At 47.6% G+C, this 23,328-nt stretch overlaps 1 protein-coding gene across 4 annotated transcripts in view; it reads left to right on the top strand.

Moving 5' to 3' along the window:
* Positions 1–23,328, top strand: part of ZBTB7C (zinc finger and BTB domain containing 7C) — a 315,346-nt gene that overhangs the window by 221,016 nt on the left and 71,002 nt on the right. The gene's annotated exons all lie outside the window — the stretch shown is intronic.

The following is a 23,328-nucleotide window of genomic DNA, read 5'->3' as shown; positions in this document are numbered from 1 at the left end:
GGGGTGCGATCTGGGCTCGGGGGACCCAGGCGGCCCAGCCGTGGGGCGGGGGTGGGGAGGAAGCCCGTGCGGGCGTCGGGGAGAGCTGTGGGCAGTCTCGGTGCGCGCAGCCAGGACCCTCTGGCTCCGGGTAGCGGCTCCCGCTGGCGCTCGCTGGTCGTGAGTGGCGGCGTCTGCAAGACATTTCAAACCGGTGCCTGAGCCGGAGCCCGGCGTGCAGGGGAGCCGGGGCTGGAGCCCGCGCGCTGGCGGAGAAGCGCACGGCCGTACCTCCCAGCGAAACGCGAGACAGGATCTGGAACTCTGCACAAAGCAACTCTGCTCGCTTTCTCACTGCCCGCGGCCCCTCGCGGGCAGGCTTTGGGGGGCGGAGGAGAGGGGACGGCGAGGGTGCGGCGGGGCACTCCGGGAGGTAGTGGTGGGTGTACAGCGTTAGTTTAAATTTGCTTCCCCCTAAAGAGCTTGGTTCTCCCCAGTGTCAGACGCGAAACTTGTGTGTGTTGGGGGGGGGGGAGGAGGAGAGGGTGGCGGGGGACAAAAACCATGACAACTAATGGCACAAGCAGAAGTCCAGACTGGGGCAGAAATGAGCAGGGCTTGGCTCAGGTCTCTCCGCGCGAGCCGGCGGGAGCCCCGTCTCAGTCCGCGGGCTCGAATCGCCGGCGCAGCTGGGGGGGTGAGGGACCCCTCGCTGTACTCCCAACCGGGCGTTGGTGGGCGGGGACAACTCCCTCCAGGCGGTCGCGTCCAGCTGGGGTCTCGGGGCTCTCAGGGTGGCCTTGGGGGCAGGGACAGGTTCCGTGAGCCCCTACTCCCGCGTCACCCTCCCGAGCGCCTGGTTCCCTGCAGGCGGGTTTAGCCGCTGCCGGGCTGGCCTGGGAAGGACTCAGGAAAGAGCTCGAACTCCCTCACCCCCCACTGCTGGGGCAGTTGTCTTCACGCCGTGCCGAGGGCTCCGGGAGGTGCGTGTGGCAGGGGCGGGAGGGGGGGGCGTCCGGTTCGGTCGTCCCAGTCTCTGGCTCCCGTTGTACCGGCTGTGGGACGGTGGGCGGGGGACCGCTGCGGTCTTTGGTCTTTCGCTTAACCCCTTAAACTGGACTCTGCGCTGGAGGCAGCCCCTTTCCCACAATTCATTGGTTGACTGGTGGCATACCCCTTCCAATCCTTCTAAATGCAGAATTTTGAAAATATAAAAGAGGTGGTCGAAACAATCAGGCAGTTTTCTCCAGGTCCTAGAGAGGATTTTGGGGAAGGGAGGGGAGGCAAGGGCAAAGGCTCTGCGGGGTTCAGGTTTCAGCTCCACTCCTTCACCCAGTTAAGTCTTCAGGAGATTACAGGGGTTCGGGAACCTCCTTTGACTAGATCTCCAGGAAAGCAAAGTAGCCTGGGTGCCATCCTCTCCCCTGAAGGCCCACCCTGGGCTGAACAGGAAAAGAAACTGACCCTCCCAAAGAACCACTGGGCTCAGCCTGTGCTCCATCTCTCTGAACACCGTGTCTGGGACTGTTTCCCAGGCTTTCCGGAACCACCACGCTAAGGACCATAAAAGGTCAGCCACTACCATCCCTCATCATCCCCATTTTGCAGATGAGGGACTGAGGTCCCTGGGGCCAGACAAGTCTAGGGCTGCTTACATTGGTCGGGGTGGGGCGCCATAGGGCGCCAGTGCCACAGGACCCTGAGACCACCAGCTTGGGTTCCAGATTTGGACTCCACCCAGCACCTTCTGAGACCTACTGGGAGATACAAATAGGACTCAGACTTGAGCCACCACTGAGGGGCATCCGGCACAAATAGATGAGGCTTTTACAGAACAAGCCAAAACCTAGGAAGCAAGTAGGACATCCTCGACAGACTGCTGGGAGAACCGCTTTGGGATCTGAGAACAGGCACTTTGGGGGGCTGGAGAGGTTAAGAAAGGCTTTAAATAGGAGGTGGCACTGGGGCGGGACCATAAAGGAGGAAGAACTGAAGAGCAAAGGCCTGGGGATTGCAGAACTAGAGGCTCGACCTGCTGTGTCGGTGCTGGAGGATAAACCAGAGAGAGGATGGGTAGGGAGGAAAGGGATGGGACATTCAGGGGTGACCTACCCTGTGCCAGACACGGGGCTCGTCATATATTATCTCCTCTAACCCGTATAACCCATCAGATAGGAATCGTTAGCCCCACTTTGCAGTTGAAGAAACGGGCTCAACACAGTTAAACACGCTGCCCAGCTAGTTAGTGACAGCCTCGAATCAAAGCTACCCATTATATCACACATCTTTTAGAATCTTACATTTTAGTTGGGGAGACAGGAATCACCAGGTATTATTATAGCACAACACAAAATAGTATGTATTATCCATAATATTAACTATTTTGAACCCCAGTTTTTTTCCTATCAATCATTTATTCGGCAATGATTGTATTGTCTGATGCGTGACTCCAGGCACCATACTTAGTGCTGGGCGTACATCAGTAAGCGAAGACAGACCTGGTCCCTGGCCTCTGTCAATGGGAACAGAAATAGCAATAGTACATCCTGCAATGCGTTTGGAGTGAACGAAATGAGACAATATGTGAGAACGTGCTACAGAAGCACCGCCGTGAAGGAGAAGCAGCAGGAGGCCTGGGCCAAGAGGAGGGGTGGGCAGTTGGAATTGTGAGCTGTCCCCACACTGCAGTCAGAGGGACCCATCCCTGGCTCCAGCGGATGCCGTGGAGTGCACACAGTGCCCGTGAGGCTATTTGAGCCCTTGTCGTTCAGATTATCGGTTTAAGATTGTGAGTTCCAAGCTGGGCCTTTAGTTTTGGTGAAGACCGACTGGAGATGACAAGAGCCTGGTACAGCTTCAGAGAGGATGGCCTCCCTCTGGAGCAGTACCAGCCAGGCTGAGAACTGCCCTTAATGATCACCCTCCTGATGTATTTTTCAGTGGCCATGATGGCACTGGCCACACTCATAGGTCTGGAGCTGAATCTCCAAGCCTCTCATCCTACCATTGAGGAAGTTTGTCCATCTTCACAGAACTTGGTAGAAAAGCCATTTCTAGAATCCAGGTCTCTTGGCTGTCCCTCCAGTTCTCAGAGCAGCTCACACTGGCCTGCCGGCACGGTTAAGGGCTCAACTGAAAAGTCCGTGCTCCATCACTTATATCTCTATTTACAATGCCATCCCCAATGCTCCTGTCCATCTCCGGTTGGGCTGACCTGACATATCCATCCTAATAAAATGGTGTCGGAGGGATCTTTAAGACAGAGCAGCCGTAAATATTCTGGGACATTTGGCCTGTTAAGTCTTCTTTGGTCCTGAATGGTGTAATAGGTGTAAGATCACCGCCTCTAAAATTAACTATCACTTTGGTGAGGAAGGTGCACTGATAAATCTTGCCTTGAAGCTAAGCCTGTCTAAGTGGTGCTCTGGTGCCTTCCTTCTTCAGAACTGATACCAACTCTTTCAGGGAGGACAATTTTCCTTCTTCCTTTAGAAAAAAAAAAAAGAAAGAAAGAAAACTCTTGGTCTGAGGTCACAAGATCACATTGCATTTCGTTTTGATGTCATGGTGCCAGAATAAAGGCGTTTTTCTGCCAAAATTATCAGCCTGATAGGAGCTGTGAGCAGCCACCTGGCTGTCCCGTGTTTACAGCAATGGCACAGGTGTATAATTGCATGGGGATGTTTGTGTGCTCAGGTCTTGCTCAGCCGTGCAGCCCTACAGGTTGGGCCAGGGAGAGAGCTGTTCAGTTTATTTTCCTTTGGCTGGAAACTGTGGAGATGAATAGAGGGAGGGGAATCTGGGGTTGAGAGATTATTGCCAAGAGCAATTTGGAGTCTCCTACATATTAGTCAGAGATTGTGTTTTTCCTTTCTGGAGCCGCCCGCCTCATAGTAACTTCCACGAAAGATTTTTTTCCATCTTCACATGTGTGTGTGCATGTGTGTCCGCTTGATAGTTTTTGTGTTGATTTTTAACTTGCTGGACTTCTCATGACTTAGCAAAAACCAATAGCTTGGGGAATGGGGTGATGAAACAGTCCCTTTATACAATACATTCTGCATGTCATTGCTTAATAAATTTGAATACTGATAGACCCCGAGGTACCATGATGAATGGGATGAGCAATTCCTTCGAAGGGAGAGTTGATCTCGAGTGGATGACTTTCGAAACTGCAGCATAATTTAACTTTCCCTCTGCGCCTTTGCTTAGAAAAAGAGGAATGTGTGCTCTCCTCTGTCGTACTTCCTTTTACTTCATTTGGGAGGCCCCTTCCCTGGAGGCCTGCTTGGAAGGGGCCCAGCCAGAGTGGGCCTCCTTCTCTCTCTGCAGTCGGGCTCCTCTCCACCATGCAGGAGGCCAGCCAGTGAGCAGGAAGTTTCCCTCAGGGTACGGGCTCTTCCCCAGAGGTGACCTGGTTCAGGGCCTCATGGGGTGCAAAATAAGAAAGCATGACCAAAGCCTGTCATTCCTCGGGCAGGAACCTGGGGCAAGTTGTTTATCATTAGTCAAGAAGTAAATCCATCCTCTGAACAAATTGAGTTGGGGCAACACTGAGACTCTGAACTGGAAAGCTGCCTAATCATAGACTACATGATCTACGTCGGCTTTTTCAAATTAGATACAAACCAGAAGTAAATGTACATGTGACCCTCCCAAATGATAGCATGGAACTGAACCTGGCCTTCTGGAATATTCTGCCTCTCCTACACACACATCCTGGCACACATATACCTGGGGCTCTTGCTTTTCTGGCTGTTTATTTCATAGCATAAATCAGTGCTTCATTTGTTTTTATATTTGAATAATATTCTTTGTATGGCTATACTACATTTTACTATCGATATCAGTTCATGGATGTTTGAGTTATTTCCTTGTTTGGTTCTTTAAAAAAATGCTGCTATGAACATTCCTTTGTAAGTTTACATGGATATAGGTTAGCGTTTCTCTTGGATATATACCTAAGAGTGGAATTGCTGTGTTGTGTGGTAACTCTAGATTTTACCATTTGGGAAAACTGCCAGACTGGTTTTCATAGTGCCTCTTCCATTTTACGATGCCATCAGCAGTATACAAGAATTCTAGTTTCTCAGCATCTTCATCAATACTTGTTGATCATAGCCACTTATTTTCTAATAGGTTTTCTAAAGGTTTATATGCTCAAGGAAGCAACACCAGGATATATCCTGGATCAGTCACCTTGCATGCCATACCTATGGTGAGAGCCAGTTTGACTTCATTATCTACATTTTGGCGTTTCCTCTGTAAGTCCCAGGACTCTCACCAGGTTTTCCCTATAAGTCTCTATAGGCAAGTACAGGGTCCTATGGTATGACACAGGGGTTGCCACTTTCATGACGTCTTCCCGAGGAATGCCCTGATGCTCCAGAGATGGCAGGGGGGACCACTCCCTCAGCCCCCCTCTATCCAGATGCAGCTGCCGATGGAAAGCCAGGCCCTGGGAGGGAAAAAATTGACCTAAAGGGAAATGAATGTGACATTTTTAGACACACTGTTCAAAATTTGGGGCTATGAGTGGAAACTTGACTAAGATCCTAACCTTCTTATTCCCGTAAATCACCCCAAGAAAGCTGTTGGAGAGTCCTGACACCTTAACCAGGTAGCAGCTGGGCGATGTAAGGCCACCTCATCTGTTTCTTGTTGGGGCCTCGAGCTGCTGGCAAGATCCATTGATTCATCCAAAATTGCTTGGTGTTCCATTTTACACTGGTATTTCAACTCCATGATGAAATAATTTTATCCCATTGTTATATCTGCAGGACTGACTGGGCTAACACTCAAAGATAAATTGGAACCAAGTGGAATGGGGAGACTCACCAAGCTTGAAAGACTATGAAAGATTACAAAAAATTACCCCTTTATCAGAACATGCTGAAGTCTCAGTCAGTGGCCATTCTGTGGCATCATGTTCAATATAAACAAACCTCAGTACCAGAAACCAATTCCAATAGCTTCCAAGAAGTCCTTGTCATAGAATTTGGCCTAGATGACCCCAAGAGGAGCTGACATCAGGCTCTGCTACTAATTCGCTCTTCACCTTCAAACTAATGCTTTATCCAGCAATTTCTGAGCCTGATACAGGTTGTAATCACCTGTGAAACCTTTTGAAAGATTACAGGTACCCGAAGTCCATCCAAGAAATACTGAAGTATAATCTCAAGGGAGGAGACCAGGTGTCAGAGATGGTTGTGATGAAGTCTGAGAACACAGGTTGACCTCTCTGGGCCTCAGTTTCCTTACTGAGGAGTTGGATTAGATTGATGTTCTCCCAAGTGATTCATTCAGCTGGTTCGAGCAGAACAATTCTGTGTGGGTCTGTTTTCACACAAAATTTTATTTGTACCAAATAAATTCGGCTTCTGCCACTGGAAAAAAATCAGAGAGCCCTACCACTGATGGTATCTGAAGTTCAGCTATGACAATTCTGAGTATCATAGTCTCAGAGGACAATTGTCTCAACTTCTTGGGGGATGATTTAGCAGGAGTCATGCAGATGGCAGTGACTTGATAATGGAGCCACACTGTCCGAGGGCAGGGCCTATGCTGCCCTGGCTGGCACAACACAACTGTGTTGTGGTCGAATTTGACTTGGCACCTTTTCTTCTCCCAACCCCTTGGTGGTATTTCTACCCACTTCTCTTGGAGCACCCTGCATTTTGCTCTCCTTCTACTACTATTTCTAATAGTAGCCCAGAATGTCATTCATTCACTCATTCATTTATTCATTCATTTTTTCAGCCATTTAACCAACACTTCCCTAATGCTTCTTATAAATGACAAATTGATGACTAACACTCCATTTCTATTCTCAAATAATGTACCAGCACATTTTAACCAGAGAGACACCCAGCCTGAGGCTAATCCCTAGAGGCGTAATTTCAGGGCTCCTTGATTTGAATGGAGGATTTTGGAGAGACCTGAATTCATGGTCTCTACTCCCCCATCACTCCCTACTAGGGCTCTGCCCTCAGGCAGGCTGTTCAGAAAATGCTTCCGTCATCCTTGGTCTCAGCCAGAGCTTTGCCCTCCTCAACCCCACCTGCTAGGGAGCAGGAGGGCAGAGCAGGGAGGGAGGGCAGATTTATTCAGAGATCTGAGCTTCACGCTCCAGCCCTTGGCTCCCACCCTATAACCCTGACTAGACAATTCACAGGACAGCTGCGCTCTAAGGACTGAAATAATCACTGTTTATTAAAGCTGTTGGACAGAGGGAGAGCGGGGTGGAGGAGGGAAAGTAGGGTCGCATTTCTGCCTTCCAACAAGAGAGGCCAGGTGAGGCCCAGCAAGCTCTCCCTCCTTTCCTGGTGAATGCACACGCAATGACATTAGAGCTGCTGCTTTGGGGTGTTTTGAGAGATTTTTTTTTTTTTTTTTTTAATGAAGGAAGAACCTTGAAGGTTCATTTGTATAGGGATTAATGTCTCTGTGGCCTGGACCTGCACTGAAGGAGAAATTCTAGAAGGGTAGAAGTTGCAATAAAAGGAAACGGGCCTGATCTGCTGCCTCGCACAGATCAGTGAGGCCCCCTCTGTTGGCGGCTCAGAAGGGAACAGGTTTGGGGTGGATTTCTGGACATCGCAGTGCTTCTCTTTGCTGTGGGTGGGTGTGTCCTCAGTGAATGCTCTGCTCTAAGAACATTTACTGCCTAACCCTCAGAGCTCTAACCAGGTGACAGGGACACCTGGGAAATTATGGGCCCCCCTGAGTACGTCTCCAACCCTTAGTTTTTCATACTCCCTTTTGCTATTTTGTGGAGGGCAGCAAAATAGACATTTATAGCACTCTTTTTTTCCCATGGTACTTTCATGCTGTTCTTTGGCTCGAATGCCTCTGGGCCCTGCCCATCCAGGGTCCTTCTGTGTTCCGAAATCACCCGCCTCCCCAAGCTCTTAGCATCCGTCCCTGCAAAACTCTTGCTTCGTCCTCTCTTTCTGATGATCCAACCTAGTTATTAGGAGAAAGCCAGTTCTTTATGCTAATTCACATTAAGGTGTGGAAGACGCTACCATGTTATCCGCTTTGTGCAGTGTCCGTCTTCGAAAGAAGAGGCTTATCAGCAGACATTTCTAATGGCGAGACTTCATGCAGGAGCAGAAAGCAAATTAAATCACTCTGGGTAGAGTGTGGGGGCAGTTTGGGAGGGCATGGGGGCCTCCCAGAACCACTTTGATCAAGCACATCGGTACCTACTTGTGAGACCTGGACACAGAATCGGCCAGGGTCGGGGGGATGAGTTGAGAGGTGGGTGGATGAGGGTGCCTTAGGGAGGACTGTCAGTCGGGGTGCATTGCAGGTGAACCAGAGGCTTCAAAAGGATGATATTGACTAAACAGACCAGAGGTTGTATTTGTAGTTGGGAAACTAATGAAGTAAATACAAAGATGGAGCTTGAGGGGTGCTCCAGAGGACATGTGCCTTGGGGCTGTGGGCCTCTCGGCTGGGCGGGTGGCCCCTGGCTGGCCCTCACACACATCCACTGCCTCGTCCTCCCTGCTTCTTTTTGTCGGGGCTCCCTGCTGAGAGGCACTTCTCTACACCATCCCACCCCCCCAACTTTCCCCACTCCTGTGGTGCACCCTCTGAATGAACCTAGCCTTCAGCTCTTGGAAGCCTTTCCAATAACACGGTGGTGAACTTTTAGCAAACCCAGGCAGAGGAGAGGGGCTGAGTGTCAGCCAACCCTGAGCCCATGCTGGGATGAAAGGCCAGGCCAAGTGAGCCTCATTTGGGGAAGCCAGGAGAAGATGGGTAGGGCCCTGGGAGGAGAAATGCTGGCCCACAGGGCCTTCCTTGCAGCCAGTTGGGGCCGATTGCAGGTGATGCCTTGTCAGCAAGTACAGAGGCAGCCCTTCCTGGCCCCCTCTGTCCAAGGTCATTTGTTTATCCAGTTAAGACCAGAACTTGAAATAAAGCAAGATTCTATAGACTCAAGTGTTACACTCAGCCAAGTGGTCTGGAAAGACGACGCTGTTCAGAGAGGCTTCACGGAGATGCTCCAAGTTGAAACTGAAGGCAAGCAGCATGGCACAGCCTCTTAGCACAGAGCACGGCCTCTTAGCTCTAGAATCAGGTCGGGGGTTCGAGTCCCAGCTCTGTCATTTACAAGCTCTGTGGCCCTGGGCTAGTTACTTAAGCTCTCTGTGCTGCAGTTTCCTTGTTTATAAAATGGGGATGAAACCTCATAGAGCTGCTGTGAGGACTAAATGAGAGAACCCCTCTGTGCCCGGCCTGTAAGCGTTGGCCTTCGCCATTTGGACAAGACAAATTGTGATGCATCACAGTGGTCCATTCCAAGCAAGTGTCCCCAGGAAACACGAAACTGGATGGGGACATTAACTTGGCCAGGATCTCCCCTGGGGACCAAAACTATCAGGATTTTATAAATAAGCTGAGTAGCACCCTGTGAAAAGCAATGGAGGGTAAATCCACAATCGGTTTCAGCTGGCTCAATCTAAGAGCTGCCAGTGGTCATGCGGGCAGGGCTGGATCTGAGCCCTGCCCTGATGAGGACAGAGGGGGTCAGCACACCAGGGCTATCTTCAAGACCCAGGTATCATGGGGCAGATGAAAGATACAGTTATTCTGGTGTATTTAATAAGACACTCCTTAGACCTATCTATGACAAAATCCTGGCCTGCTCTTAGACTAAGTCAATTCATCAGTGACAGTGAAGGTTTATCATATTCAAAGTAATTATTACCAGGTACCGAACCAGAGCAGGTGATAACGGAGGAAGAGGAAGAAATCAGCATGAGAGGCAATAAAAGAAATAGAAAACATCTGCATGTAAGCTTTTAAATGATATCCTTTGAGGAGATCAAATGTTATAAAAAGGACACATCACCAAGGCCCTGGCCAAGTTTGCAGAGCTGCCCAGAGCGCACACTGCCGTGCTCTGGCGTTCTCGTGGTGGCCCTGCTGTGGCCACCACCCTTCCAGGATCGCTTGCCCGAAGCACAATGAGGGAAGAGTTCTCCAAGTCGCAAATTCTTAGAATGCACTGCTGGCTCCTACAATGCGGCCACACCACACCAGAAGGACATCGGCTAGGCAGTGTTCCCTAGGGCTGTCTCGGCAGGGCCGGGGCCCTAGATGGCCTAGTCCTCCGGACCATCTAATGAGGGGACAGGCAGACAATGTCAGGGCATCAGAAGGGCCTCCTACTCAAAAAGTTCTTCCCCTCGGATGGGTGGCGGAGCCAGAATATGGCTCTGGCTACCCTCAAGACCACACTCTGGCCATGGCGCTCGACCACCTCTCACAGCCATTGAATCGTTCCCGCCAGCACCTTCCATTATGTTTCCCCAGCCTGCTGGGATCTCAGGACCAGTGTGGAATCACCCTGAAACAAGTTGCCTTGAGTGCCCTTCCCAGGCACAGAGGGCCACTTGTCCTCCCTGAATCCAGGGGTCTCCCCAGCAGGGCAGCTTGCAGCCAGCGGCTCGAAAGGGCAAGAACGGATGTATGGTAGCCAGAGGACACACACCTTTCAGGGCTGGGGAATCTCATTCCTTGGGTCGCTATCTAGTCCAGAACCCCACTCAGGCGCAAGATCCCTTCTGTGGCTCCCATAGCAGGAGGTGCCAATTGAGTGATAATCACTCGGATCTGAGTTCCAGTCTCAGCTCATCCGCCTTCCAACTTCTTCGAATTGCTGAGGTTCAGGTTATTCACCTGTACAATGAGACAATTAGAGCTGCCTTCTGAGCTAATGAAAGAATTAAAAAGATAAATTATATACCACATCCAGCACATAATTCTGAAAACAGTTTTCAACTCAGAGCTTTCCATACAGCAAACCTCTGGGTCCTAACACCCTCCCACCCCAAACCAACCAAGAGCCTCTCCTTCCTCCAGTGGCTCCTGTGTTCTGCTCGTGACCATGGCATGTCTCCTACCACCACTGTGGAAAGCCGAGGGCCTGGATCAGCAGCCACTGCTCCTGCCTTGCTCTCGCCCTAGATTTCCTCCTGGTTGCCCCTAAGGAATAAGTCATTGCTATTCTTACTAGAGCAGAGGGGCTGGAAAAGAGGGTGATAGTGACTCTTAACACCTTCGCATGGGGGGACCCATTCATGCCTTCTCCCATCTCCCTTGCCCAAGGGTCTCAGACCGACAGACACACTGTAAGCTTTGTTTGGCTCTTCATCAATCCTGGAAAGTTCAACATTACTAGGTAGAGGTCACCACGCCCCAAAGGAACAGATGCCAATTAAAGGGGCCCAGGTTGCCTGGAGAGTTGGGGAGAAAGTACCCAGCCTGTGATCCCCAGGTCATGAGGGTTAATGTGACAACTGAAATGCTGCCTCACAGACAGCTTTGCCTTAATTGGCACTTTTCCTGGCCGGCTGAGCCCTGCAGGAAAGAAACCATCTCAGTGTCCCCAGGCTACATCACCTCCTGTCCATCAGGGACCCCAGAGCTGAGCATCATACATAAAATATGAGAGAAACAACGCTTCGTATCATAAACAAGACTATAATATGTTTGTGTTTTACAAATTAATTAAAATCTTACATGGTAATTTCTAAGGAGAACTGTATTTTGAGGACGCATCTTGCAGCATTTATTTCTACAGCCGCTGTTCTTCCAGCGCTTAGAGTCTGTATTACAGACTTAACCCTAGATGTTACTGTAGGGATTATAGTCGGTATTCTAGTTCCTGTTTCTCCAAGGCCAGGGGCTCTGGGCAGCTGACTAGGAGACAGTTTAGTTAGGCGTGCCCTGGGGATCGACTCCTGCAGGAGGCCGATGGAGGGCATGGCAGGGGCAGAGGAGAAGCTGACGATGCAGCCGCAGCCGACCGCATAGGGACCTCTGGCCCCTCGGGTTTGTCCCATGCCTTCATAGAGCCCCCAATGCCTCAGGCAGTTGATGAATGTGGGTGTCCCTGGATGGGCATGACTTTGACTCAGCAGCCCAGGCAGTCCTTGAAGTGCCGATCTCTGACTGCACTTCCGGCAGCAGGGGCCACCAGTCCTTCTTGAAGGAGCTTCTGGGTGGTTTATCTCTGTGCCCTCTGCAAGCTATAAACGGCTCATCTTTCTCATTAGTTTGTAAACTCTCTGTAAACTTGAGGTAAGTCCCATACTGCATTCTCTGTCCCCCTAGTCCCTAGCATGGGACTGAGCACATAATAGACAATCATAAAGCAGTCCGTGATCCATGTTGAGGTATAGCCACAGGCAGCAGGCTTGCTGAAGGTCTCTGTGCCTGGGGACAAATCACCCAGGCCACAGCTACCAAGAAGGAGATGCTATAAGTCGAGATGTCAGCCCCTCTGCCCAGAGCCCCAGGGACAGGGTACCCCGGCCCGCGGATCCACATCCTTCCTTCTACAGGGAGTCAGTATTCCGGAAGGACTATTCTAACTTTCTTGGAGGTGGCGATAAGACCATGTGAGTTACATGAGCTACTCTCCTCTCACCTGTCCATTCCTCCGTTCATTCACTCATGAACACCTCCAGTGGAGCTGGCACAGTGCCACAGAGGCACAGGGGTGGGCCGTATGTACAGCTGGACAGGAGCCCTGGGCTGTGAGAACTCCCCACCCTGGAACCTGCCCGCCCCCAGAGCAATATTGCTCACGTTCATCGGACCTCTGGTCCCCACGAGCCTGAAGTAGCTGGTTCTCTGCTCTCACTTGGGGTGCCCCTGCTCAGATCCACCCTTGCACTTTGCTGCCCCTTTCAGATAGTTCGCCAGAGCGTGTTGTACCGTGTGAAGTCAGCCTGATCACCATGCCCTCAGCCTCCACCAGCTTCAGGTGCTCTGGGCCCTCTCAGTAGAATTGTCATGGCACCGTGCTCTCCGCACCCCCCAACACACACCATGCTCCAGGAGCCACGTGCCTATATAAAAAAGAGAAAACAACCCCTAACTTTTCGCGAGAGAAGAAATTAGTAGTAAGTATAGCCCAAAATAGGAGAATGGGGATATCCATGATCACGTTATTTACCGTGGAAAGGACAGGTGCAGAGGTTGCACAGCGACGCGGAAGTGGGTTTATGAAGCCGCACCGAAAGAAGAAATAGAACAAAAGCCGCGCCGCCCACCCGCCCGCATGCCGGGCCTCCGCTGGACCGTGCCGGCATCGCTGTCCGTCCACGCGGACTCCAGTTTCCGAGAGAAATCCCGTGGCTCCAGGCTCCGTGATCCCAGCTGCCGGACCCTGGACGCCCCCCCCCCACACGTGCGGGAAACCTCTAGGTACTGCTGTGGGTCACCAGGCACCTCATTGCCACCAGGCCCCAAACACAGGCCAACTCAGACTTAAGTTCTCCGGCCGCTGCTGCTATGCAGTGGGAAGACCACCTCTCCAGGACCATCCAGAGCTCTCAAGACACCAGAGCCACCGTGCACTCAGCACAGTCTTCTCCTTCTCCTTCTGCCCCCTTTGGCACAAAAGCTCCACAGTCCTCAGCCTCTTCTGTAAGCCCTGATTTCACAGACTCAAACCTGCCTCCACGCCCAGGTGGGAGCTCACGCCATCAGTCTCGCTGTCTCTCCTGCCTGTCCCCGGCCCTGCAAGCCAAGCTTTCGTCAATCCAAAGCTTCCGTGCAAATGACTGTCCATCAGTTCCACACACAGCTAAGTCCAGAATCCCATTCGTATAAATGGGAGCATGTGGAATGACAGCTCAAAGGGAACTAAGAAACAGAAACAGGTGTGTTGAAGTGTGAATATGGGGGAGGGATTCTAGCATGGGCATTTTTTAAATTACCCTTTAATTTGTGATAATATGTGTGTGTGTATCTTTTTTAAGGCAAGCATTAAGCCAATCTTAAAAACGAAAAAATGAGGGACAGAGAAGTTGTAGAAGGTCATAGAAGATTCAGGATACACAGCAAGAACAGCTGGTATGTGCTGAGAAGAGACAGGCTCTGGTGACCGTGGAAAGGTTTGGGCTGACTGTGAAGATACAAACACGTCGGTGCCTGGGAGCCTATGTAACGATTCTGTCACCTGATGGGTGGTCCGCCTTCTCTTTCTCCCACACCCATCATTACCAGGTCACTGTCCAGCTCAGAGCCTGAGTCTCTGTCTCCCAGGGGTAGCTCTCGTTCAACTGCAGTGGAAGACGGAGGATCAGAGCTCCTGGACATGGTCCCACAGGAAGCATAGGAGTGGGCACGGGAAGCAGCCACCTTCCCCTAGAGGAGCTCCAGGACCAGGGGACAACTCTGGGAGGGCCGTGCTAGTTCAAGAGTCCTGGCAGACTCCTGAGGTGCCCACTTACTCTCCTGGACCTCCCAGACCTGGTCTTCCACCTGCAGCCATGTTCCTTCCTTTTTGAGACGGTGCTCAGACAGGAAAACGTATGATGTGCCTTCTGCAGGCAAGTCAGGAAGGGCCTGGAACTCAGACTCTGTGTGCATGGTGCCAAAAGAGACATATAGTTCAGTCCCTGAGTAAATCCCTGATGATTGATGGGAGGATGAGACTCAGCACAGTCCTGCCCTTTGTTTGGGGTTGTGCAGACCTTCCTGCTGGGTGGCATCTTAAATCTTCTTTGCTTCCCCATTTCCCTGCTCCCCAGTGTCCAGTCCCACAGCTTGTCCTACCAGCCCTGGTTCCTACATCCTGAACCTGACCATTCTCTACCTCTCCACGGTCACCTCCAGTGGTCTGGCACCCGGGGCTCCCACACAACTCCTGCCTCCTTGCTTCAGCTCTGGACTCTCATCCATTCTCTCCCTCCAGAGCCATCTTTATAAAACATGCATAGAACTTATCACTCTCCCTGCGGTCTCCCACTGTGATTAGGTTAAATTCCAACCCCCCCCCCCTTACCATGGCCTTCAGCCTTACTATTTAGAGGGTGGTCCCTGAACCAGCAGCTTGGACCGCACCTGGGGGCTTGATGGAAACGCGACATCTCAAGCCCACCCCAGACCTACTAAATCAAGGTCCCTAGGCCATGTACATGTTACAGTTTGAGAAACACTAGCCTAAGGGCCCCAGCAAGATCTGCCCTGCCTGTCCTTTTGACTTTACTTAGGACTGTCACACTGCAGACTCAGAAGGCCCTCTCTGAGCCCCCAGCTAAAGAAGTCCCCCTCCTCTGGTCACTTACAGCCTATTCCTCTGTTTTATTTTCTTCAGAATGCACATCCCATCAATGAGATAATTTCTGTTTTTGTAATATTGTACGTCTTCACACCAGAATGTAAGCTTCACAAGGGATAGGGCCCACCCAGCCCTCTCCACCTCGTTCTCCCAGCCTGGAGTCCTAACAGTCCCTGGAGCACAGGAGGGTCCCAATCAAACCAACACACATTTACTGGACACCTGTGATGGGTCTATGCAAGGTGCCTGGGCCCACCAGGAGTTTATAGTCAGGCTGGGAGGACCTGCCTGTCACAGGGAAAGTTAATTTAAAATATAGGAGTTAAATACTAATGAGAAATGACCCCATTCTCCAAAGTTCATTTGGTTGGAAAATGAGAAGGAAAGGGAGGTGCCCAGTGATTTCAGGGAAGGAATGCAAGGAACGTAGGTCTTCCAAGCATGTGGGGCTGGTGGTGGGAATGAGGATGTTTGAACGTCAGGCCTGTGGTGATGCTCTAGCTCCCTTCTCAGCTGGTAGAAAAACATTATCAGTCTTCAAAGATTAAGAAGATCAGGCACCAATGCTCTTTATCTCCTTAACCTAGATGTAAACAAAGCAGTAGGAGAAAAATACCTTTTCGTATAGAGCGTGATTCTCAAAGTGTGTTCCCTAGACTACCAGCGGCAGCATCACTTGGGAACTTATTAGAAATGCATAATCTCAGGCCCCACCAGACCTACAAATTCAGAAGCTCTGGAGTGGGACCCAGCCATCTGTGTTTGGACAAATATCCAAAGTGAGGCATCTGATGGGTGCTGGATTTTGAGAGACTGATGTGGTAAAAGTAAAGGTTTTTTTTTGTTTTGTTTTGTTTTAGTTATAAAATAATACATTTATTATACAAAAATTTGGAAAATCAGAAAAGTGCAAAGAAGAGTAAGGCATTAGGAATTCTACCACTCCAATTAATGCTGCTACTATTTTGGTATATCTTCTTTCAACCTTTTTTAAAGCGTATGCGTAATTTTTTTTTTTTTTTTACTTTACCTATTTGGGATTATGCTAGACATTATGCTGCTTTTATCACCTAGCATTGTAGTTGTGAGCATTTCCTAATCATTCATAGAAAATTTCATTTTAATGGCTTCGTACTATTCACTCACATTAATGTACCATAATAGCTATACATTTGGGTAGTTTCCCATTTTCTCTAACATATGGAGCACTAGAATGAACATCCTGGCTCAAAAAAAAAATTTTTTTTGATTATTTTCTTAGGATAAAAATGCTAGAAAAAGAATGACTAGGCAAAGACTAAATATTATTCGTATTTCTTGTTGAATGTTTTACTACTAAAAATGTTTAAAAACATATGTATGTATTTGTAACACATATGGCAAAAAAGTTAATATATTCACCCTATTTAAAAAAAGCTTCCTAAACCTTTAGAAAAAGGAGAAAAGGAACTGACAGTTCACAAATGTAAGTTTACATACGGCAAATGGCCCATTTGCGTAGGTGGCAATGCTGAGCCTCATTACTAGTGAAAATAACTCAAGTTACAGCTCTAAGATACCCTTTTTTAAAACTCATCAATTTCACAAAAAACTCAATTTAAAAAAAAATTAGGCTGGCAAGCAAAGGTACAATGAAGCAGATCTTTCCACCCTTGTGTTCGGGAAGGAACAGAAGTCAGTAGCGTCTTCCCGGAGGGCAGTTTGGTATGTTTCACTAAAGATCCATTCCACTTGGATAGCTCATTAGACGTCATCAAGGTCTCATCTGCAGATCGATGTTTCATGTGGTGACATGAGTAATTTTGTTGTACGATAAATAAATAAGAGCTACCTCCAACTTAGGGCATATGATAGTCCAGGCACTTTTTTAAACTTTTTTTGTTTGTTTTTCAATTATAGTTGATAGTCAATATTGCGTTATATTAGTTTCAGATGTACAACATAGCGGTTAGACATTTACATAATTTACAGAGCAATCCCCCTGATAAATCTAGTACCCACCTGGCACCATACATAGTTATTACAATATTATTGACTATATTCCTTATGCCGCACTTTACATCCCCCTGACTATTTTGTAACTACCAATTTGTACTTCTTAATCCTTTTACCTTTTTTCAACCTGTCTCCCATCCGCCCTCCCATCTGGCAGCCATCAGTTTGTTCTCAGTCTATTTCTGTTTTGTTTGTTCATTTATTTTGTTCTTTAGATTCCACATATAAGTGAAATCATATGATATTTGTCTTTCTCTAACTTATTCCACTTAGCATAATACCCTCTAGGTCCATCCATGTTGTCACAAGTGGTATGATTTCATTCTTTTTAATGGCCAGGTAATATTCTGTATATAGTCCTTATATATGTACTACATCCTCTTTATCCAATTGTCTATTGATGGGCACTTAGGTTCTCTCCATATCTTGGCTATTGTAAGTAACACTGCAATGAAAGTAAAGATGCATATATCTTTTCGAATTAGTATTTTGGATTTCTTCAGACAAATGCCTGGAAGTGGAATTTCTGGATCATAAGGTAGTTCTATTTCTAATTTTTCAAGGAACCTCTACACTGTTTTTCATAGTGGCTTTACCACTTTGCAACCCCAACAACAGTGTGTGAAGGTTCCCTTTTCTTCATATCCTCTCCAACACTTGTTTGATTTACTGATGATAACCATTCTGACAGGTGGGAGATGATGTCGCACTGTGGTTTTAATTTGCATTTCCCTGATGATTAATGATGTTGAACATCCCTTCATATATCAATTGGCCACCTGTATGTATGTCTAGTCAGGTCCTCTGCCCATTATTTAATTGTATTATTTGGGGGGGGGGGGTAGGCGGGGGTTGGTGTTAAGCTATATGCTTTCTTTATAAATTTTGGATATTAACCTCTTATAGGATATATTATTGATGAATATCTTCTCCAATTCAGTAGGTTGTTTTTTGTTTTATTGATGGTGTGCTTTGCTGTGCAAAAATTTTTAGTTTGATACAGCGCAACAAAATATTAGCAAACCAAATTCAGTAATACATTAAAAAGATCATACACCATGACCAACTGGAATTTATTCCTGGGATGCAAGTGTGGTTCAATATCTGCAAGTCAGTTTGTGTGATACACCACATAAACAAAATGAAGGATAAAAATCATACAATTATATAAATATATGCAGAAAAAGCATTTGACAAAATCTAGCATTTGTTTATGGTAACAACTCTCAGCAAAGTAGGAATAGAAGGAACATAACTCAGTATAATAAAGGCCATATGTGGCAAACCCACAGCTAACATCATACCCAACAGGAAAAAGCTAAAAGTGTTTTCCTTAGGGTCAGGAACAAGACAAGGATGTCCAGTTTCACCACTTTTACTCAACATAGTATTGTAATATTGGAAGTTCTAAGCACAGCAATCAGGCAAGAAAAAAGATAAAAAGCATCCAAACTGGAAAGGAAGAAGTAAAATCGTCATTACTATATTTGCAGATGAGGTGATACTTATAGAGAACCCTAAAGAATCTACCAAAAAAAAAAAAAAACTATTAGAACTGATCAGTGAATTCAGTAAAGTAGCAGGATACAAAATCAATATTCAGAAATCATTTTTATACACCAATATTGAACTATCAGAAAGAGAAATTAAGAAAACAATCCAATTTAGAATTGCATAAAAACCCAAACAATTTTGGAATAAATTTAAGGCAGTAAAAGACATGTACTCAGAAAATTATAAGATATTGAAGAAAGAAATTGAAGAAGATGCAAATAAATGAAAGGATATGCTGTGCTCATGGATAGTAAGAACTAACATTCTTAAAATGTTCATACTACTCAAAACAATCTACAGATTCAATGCAATCCCTATCAAAATACCAATTGCATTTTTCACAGAACTTGAACAAATAATCCTAAAATTTATTTGAAACACAAAAGACCCCAAATAGCCACAGCAATCTTGAGAAAGAAAATGTTGGAGGTATCACAATATCTGATATAAAACTATACTACAAGGCTATAGTAATCAAAACAGCATGGTACTGGCATAAAAATAGGCACATAGATCAATGGAACAGAATAGAGAGCCCACCTACATAGCCAATTAATCTATGGCAAAGGAAGCAAAAATCTACAATGCAGTAAAGATAGTTTATTCAATAAATGGTGTTAGGAAAACTGGACAGATACATGCAAAAAAAAAAAAAAAAAGAAACTAGATCACCTTCTTATACCATATACAAGAGTAAACTCAGAATAAATTAAAGACTTAAATGTAAGACCCAAAACCATAAAACTCCTAGAAGAAAACATAGGTAGTAAACTCTCTGACATTGCTCTTAGTAATATATATATATATATATATATATATATATATATATATATATATATATATATATCTATCTTTGGGCAAGGGAAACAAAAGGAAAAATAAACAAATGGGACTACATCAAACTAAAAGGCTTTTGCCCAAGCACTGTTTTAAGTGCTTTACTTGTGTTAACTTGTTGAACATTCACAACGATCCAGTAAGGGGCTATTTATTATTCCTGTTCTGTTGAAGTGAAGTAATTTGTGTATGGTCACACAGTGAGAGAATGGCTGAGCTAGGATTTGAACCCGTAAGACTCCCTCTTAACACCTGTGCTCTTAAACTCCATGTCAGGCTGCCTCTCAAAATGACAGAAACTGGGAAACAAGGTTCAGTGACCCTCCCTGAGCACCTGAGACTGGGAGGGCCTTCTCTTGTCAATTCATCATTCATCCATCCCTTTCATTACCTTCCATCTACTGACCTGGGTTCTGGTCAGCCCTGCCTCCAAGACACCCTCTTTGCTTATGAAGCATCTGAATTTCAGATAAGGAAAGACTCATGATTTACAAAGAGCCTAAAACTTGCATTGGCTGCGGAAGGACTGGTATGTTCTGGTGTAGCCTGTTTTTCTTGAAAATATACCTGCATTTTCTATGGCTATTGAGTCCTTGGAGCAAGGGGAAGTAGCTGGCTAAATTCATTGCTTTAATCCATTCCCAGACCAGTTGCATCACTGAAACCTTCAGAGAGGTAAAAGTGAAGGTCACAGCTTTTTCTCGGGTACCCTTGCCATGGGAAGTGCAAGAGAATTAGAAAGTAGAGCCACTGCCCTCTGGAGCAGTTCAAACCTACTCTCACAACACAACTGGGAGAGAATGAGGTGGACTGAGTAATGCAGACTTTATGCTTTCTCCATTCAGATATAAGCTTCTGGCGTGGTTAACCAGGAAGACTTACTAGAGGAGATGTCACCTGAATGGGGCCGTGAAGGATTTCCATAGCAACAGATGAAGAATGACAAAAGGAAACACATAGTGGTGGCAGGCTCAGGTTTCCTCAGATTAGATCTTATATGTAGGGAAAAGGTGGGATCCAGCCAGAAATTGTAGGTATGTACCTAAGGTAGAGGATTTAAGGGACAAGCCAAGGATGTGGGCCATGTTTCTTTATCCTTGAGTCTCCTAGTTCCTAGCACAGCATGCAAGAGTCTTAGGGCTTGCTGAGGGCTCATTGTGTATTTGTGAGTGAATGAATGGCTAAATCAAGGAGGTGACAAAGGACACTGAAGGTGTTAGAGCCAGGGAGTTTCCTGATTGAGTGAGGTTTTGTTAAGACAGGTGTTGCTTAGCTCTGTTGATATAAAGAGAAGTCCCAGGCAGGGTGGCAAAGGACAGATAAGGTGGTGCCCAGTAGGAGGAATTTCAAGGCACCAAGGCTAGAAAAGGAGAACTTGCCAGCACCGGCAAAGGCTGCGCCCATGGGAAACCATTGCTGGGTGTGTGTTCATCCTTTCACACCTGCATGGATCTCTGGGAGAACCACACCCCTCTGGTTCCCAGCCATCCCAACGCTTGCGCGGGTGTTATGGGGCTTTGATGGGCACAATTTTATACCAAGTCGGTCTGGCTCCTGCCTGGGTCTCAGAGTGTTTGCTGGGCCGCTTCCGTGAGGCAGCCTCTGAACCCAGGGTGCCAGGGACCTCTCCGCCCTGGGAAGGAATGCACAGGAGATAGGGGCTGGGATGAAAAGTGGAAAGGACCGTGTGTCAGGGCCCGTGGCCAAGGGCAGTTTGGTTGTGTTAGAAGAATCGGTTCCATGTGACAGGCAGGGCGGGTGCCTGCCTTATATGGAGAGCAGCAGGAGGAGGTGGGGAGTGAAAGCAGAGCAGACCACACAGAGGCCAGCCGGCTGCCCATGATCCATGCCCCAGCACTGGCAGCTGCTCCGCGTGTAACAGCGACACAGACGCCGTGCTCATCCAGGGTCCGCCGGCCACTGGGCAGCGAGACTGTGGTGCGCACATAAACGGATTGCCTTAAGTGTGGCCTTAGACCGAAGGTGATATGCACAGAGGGCCAAGGTCCAGACGGAAGACAGACAGTGGCCAGAGGCGGGGGGTCAGAGCAGGGACTCTGTGACACCCTGGCAAGTAGCAGGAATCGGGAGAGGCGCCGGCACAGAGGGGGCAGGCCATGGTCGCCATAAGATCAGCACCTGGCTGACTCCCATGCGGCTGGCTTAGAGCCTGGAGGTGACAGTGACGGAACGCAGCAAGCTCAGCAGAGGCTGGGGACAGAAGCTGACTTTGGGCCTCACAACCCCTGTTTTCATGTGCTCTGAGGACTGAAGCAAAAAGGTGGCCTCAAGATTGTGTCTGTGTGGTGTGGATAGAAGGCAGCAGCCTTCTGAAAGCCACGTCTGATAGCTTCCGGAAGAGGCTACTGGGAAATCTTGATATATTCATTACTCGTTGAATGAACATGTATCGAGCAGGCACTGTAGACCAGAGCCCGAAGATGAAATAGACTCCGTTGCTGCCCTCAAGGGGCTTGCAGTCCAGTGGGAGAGGCAGGCCGCACGCCCGCGCGGGGCTTCTGACCTTGGCCGTACCTGCATGTGTGGGCGTCTCCCTCCCATCAGGAGCTACCACACCAGGGAGACGTGTTGGCGTGCTGGCCTGTCGGGGTGCAGGGGGATGAACTGACTTTTTAATTTACATTTTAACTTTTAAATGTAGCCTTTGATACATGCAATAGAATATCTGGAATAGATGCATAGGTCACACAGAATAATAATAAAATAAACTACTGCGAACCCATCTCTCAGTTTAAGAAACAGAACACAACCAGAATGGTTAAAGTTCCTTGCTCTCCTTTTTCCTCAGCACCGCCTCCCTGTCTTCCAGAAAGAATAATTATACTGACTTTTGGGCTTTTCTGGTGGTCTTACCATTTCTATAGGACTCTCCAAATTTTTGCAGTTCCTCGAAAAGTTAAACATAGCATTAACACATGACTCAACAATTCCGCTCCTAGGTATATACCTAAAAGAACTGAAAATAGGGAGTTAAGCAGGTATTTGTACATGAATACCGATAGCAGCATTATTTCCAATAGCCGAAAAGTGGAAACAACCCATGCCTGTTAATAGATCAACCAGTAAACAAATACATATCTGTATTTGGATTAGTGTGTGTGTGTGTATGTGTGTGTGTGTGTGTGTGTGTGTATGTATGTGTGTGTGTGTGTGTAATGCAGTTAGTTCGTACAACAATGAGTCTGCTGGGCAACAGGTCCAGGGCCTTTTATCTTATGTCATGCTCCTGTCCACAGCATCAATGCTCATTCTTAGGACCACAGGAAGGACACCTTTAAGGATTCCTCACGAAGTGTCACTCTATCAGCTTAATGGTTTTGCGCAGGCAGATTTTCCCACGGTGGGCACCCAAAGTCGGGCGCGCCACACGCATGAGCCAGTGTTACCTGCACGAGCACCCTGTATCCCCTTTCCCTGAAGCACTGAACCCCACTCTAACTGCTCAGCATTTGCGAGACCACACAATGATTAAGTTCAAAACTTTTTCCATTAAAATATATCATTTTGTAAAGAAAAATTTGAACGGGGGTGGGGGGTGGGAGGGGACACTCACAGTCCTACCACTTTTAAATGCTATCCTTAAAATCGTGTTAGATGGCCTCGGTATTTTCCTCACTTTTTCTCTCAGTGTATATGAATGTACACGCACAAGCGATTTCTTACATATACTTTGCAAAATTATTATCCCAACCATCTATAACTGGTCTTCTTTTCATGGAAAAAGCATATATAATTCTAAGCCTTTTTTAAAGTAGAAAAGGAGCACATGTCCATTTGGAAGGGAGGAAAGAATGAAGGGAAGAAATAAGAGGAAGAAAATTAAACTACTGTAATCCTGATACCGAGTGTTG

The sequence above is a fragment of the Rousettus aegyptiacus genome, unplaced genomic scaffold, assembly GCF_014176215.1.
Source record: "Rousettus aegyptiacus isolate mRouAeg1 unplaced genomic scaffold, mRouAeg1.p scaffold_m13_p_12, whole genome shotgun sequence".
NCBI classification, from domain to species: Eukaryota; Metazoa; Chordata; class Mammalia; order Chiroptera; family Pteropodidae; genus Rousettus; species Rousettus aegyptiacus.
This window is presented reverse-complemented; position numbering and strand designations above follow the sequence as displayed.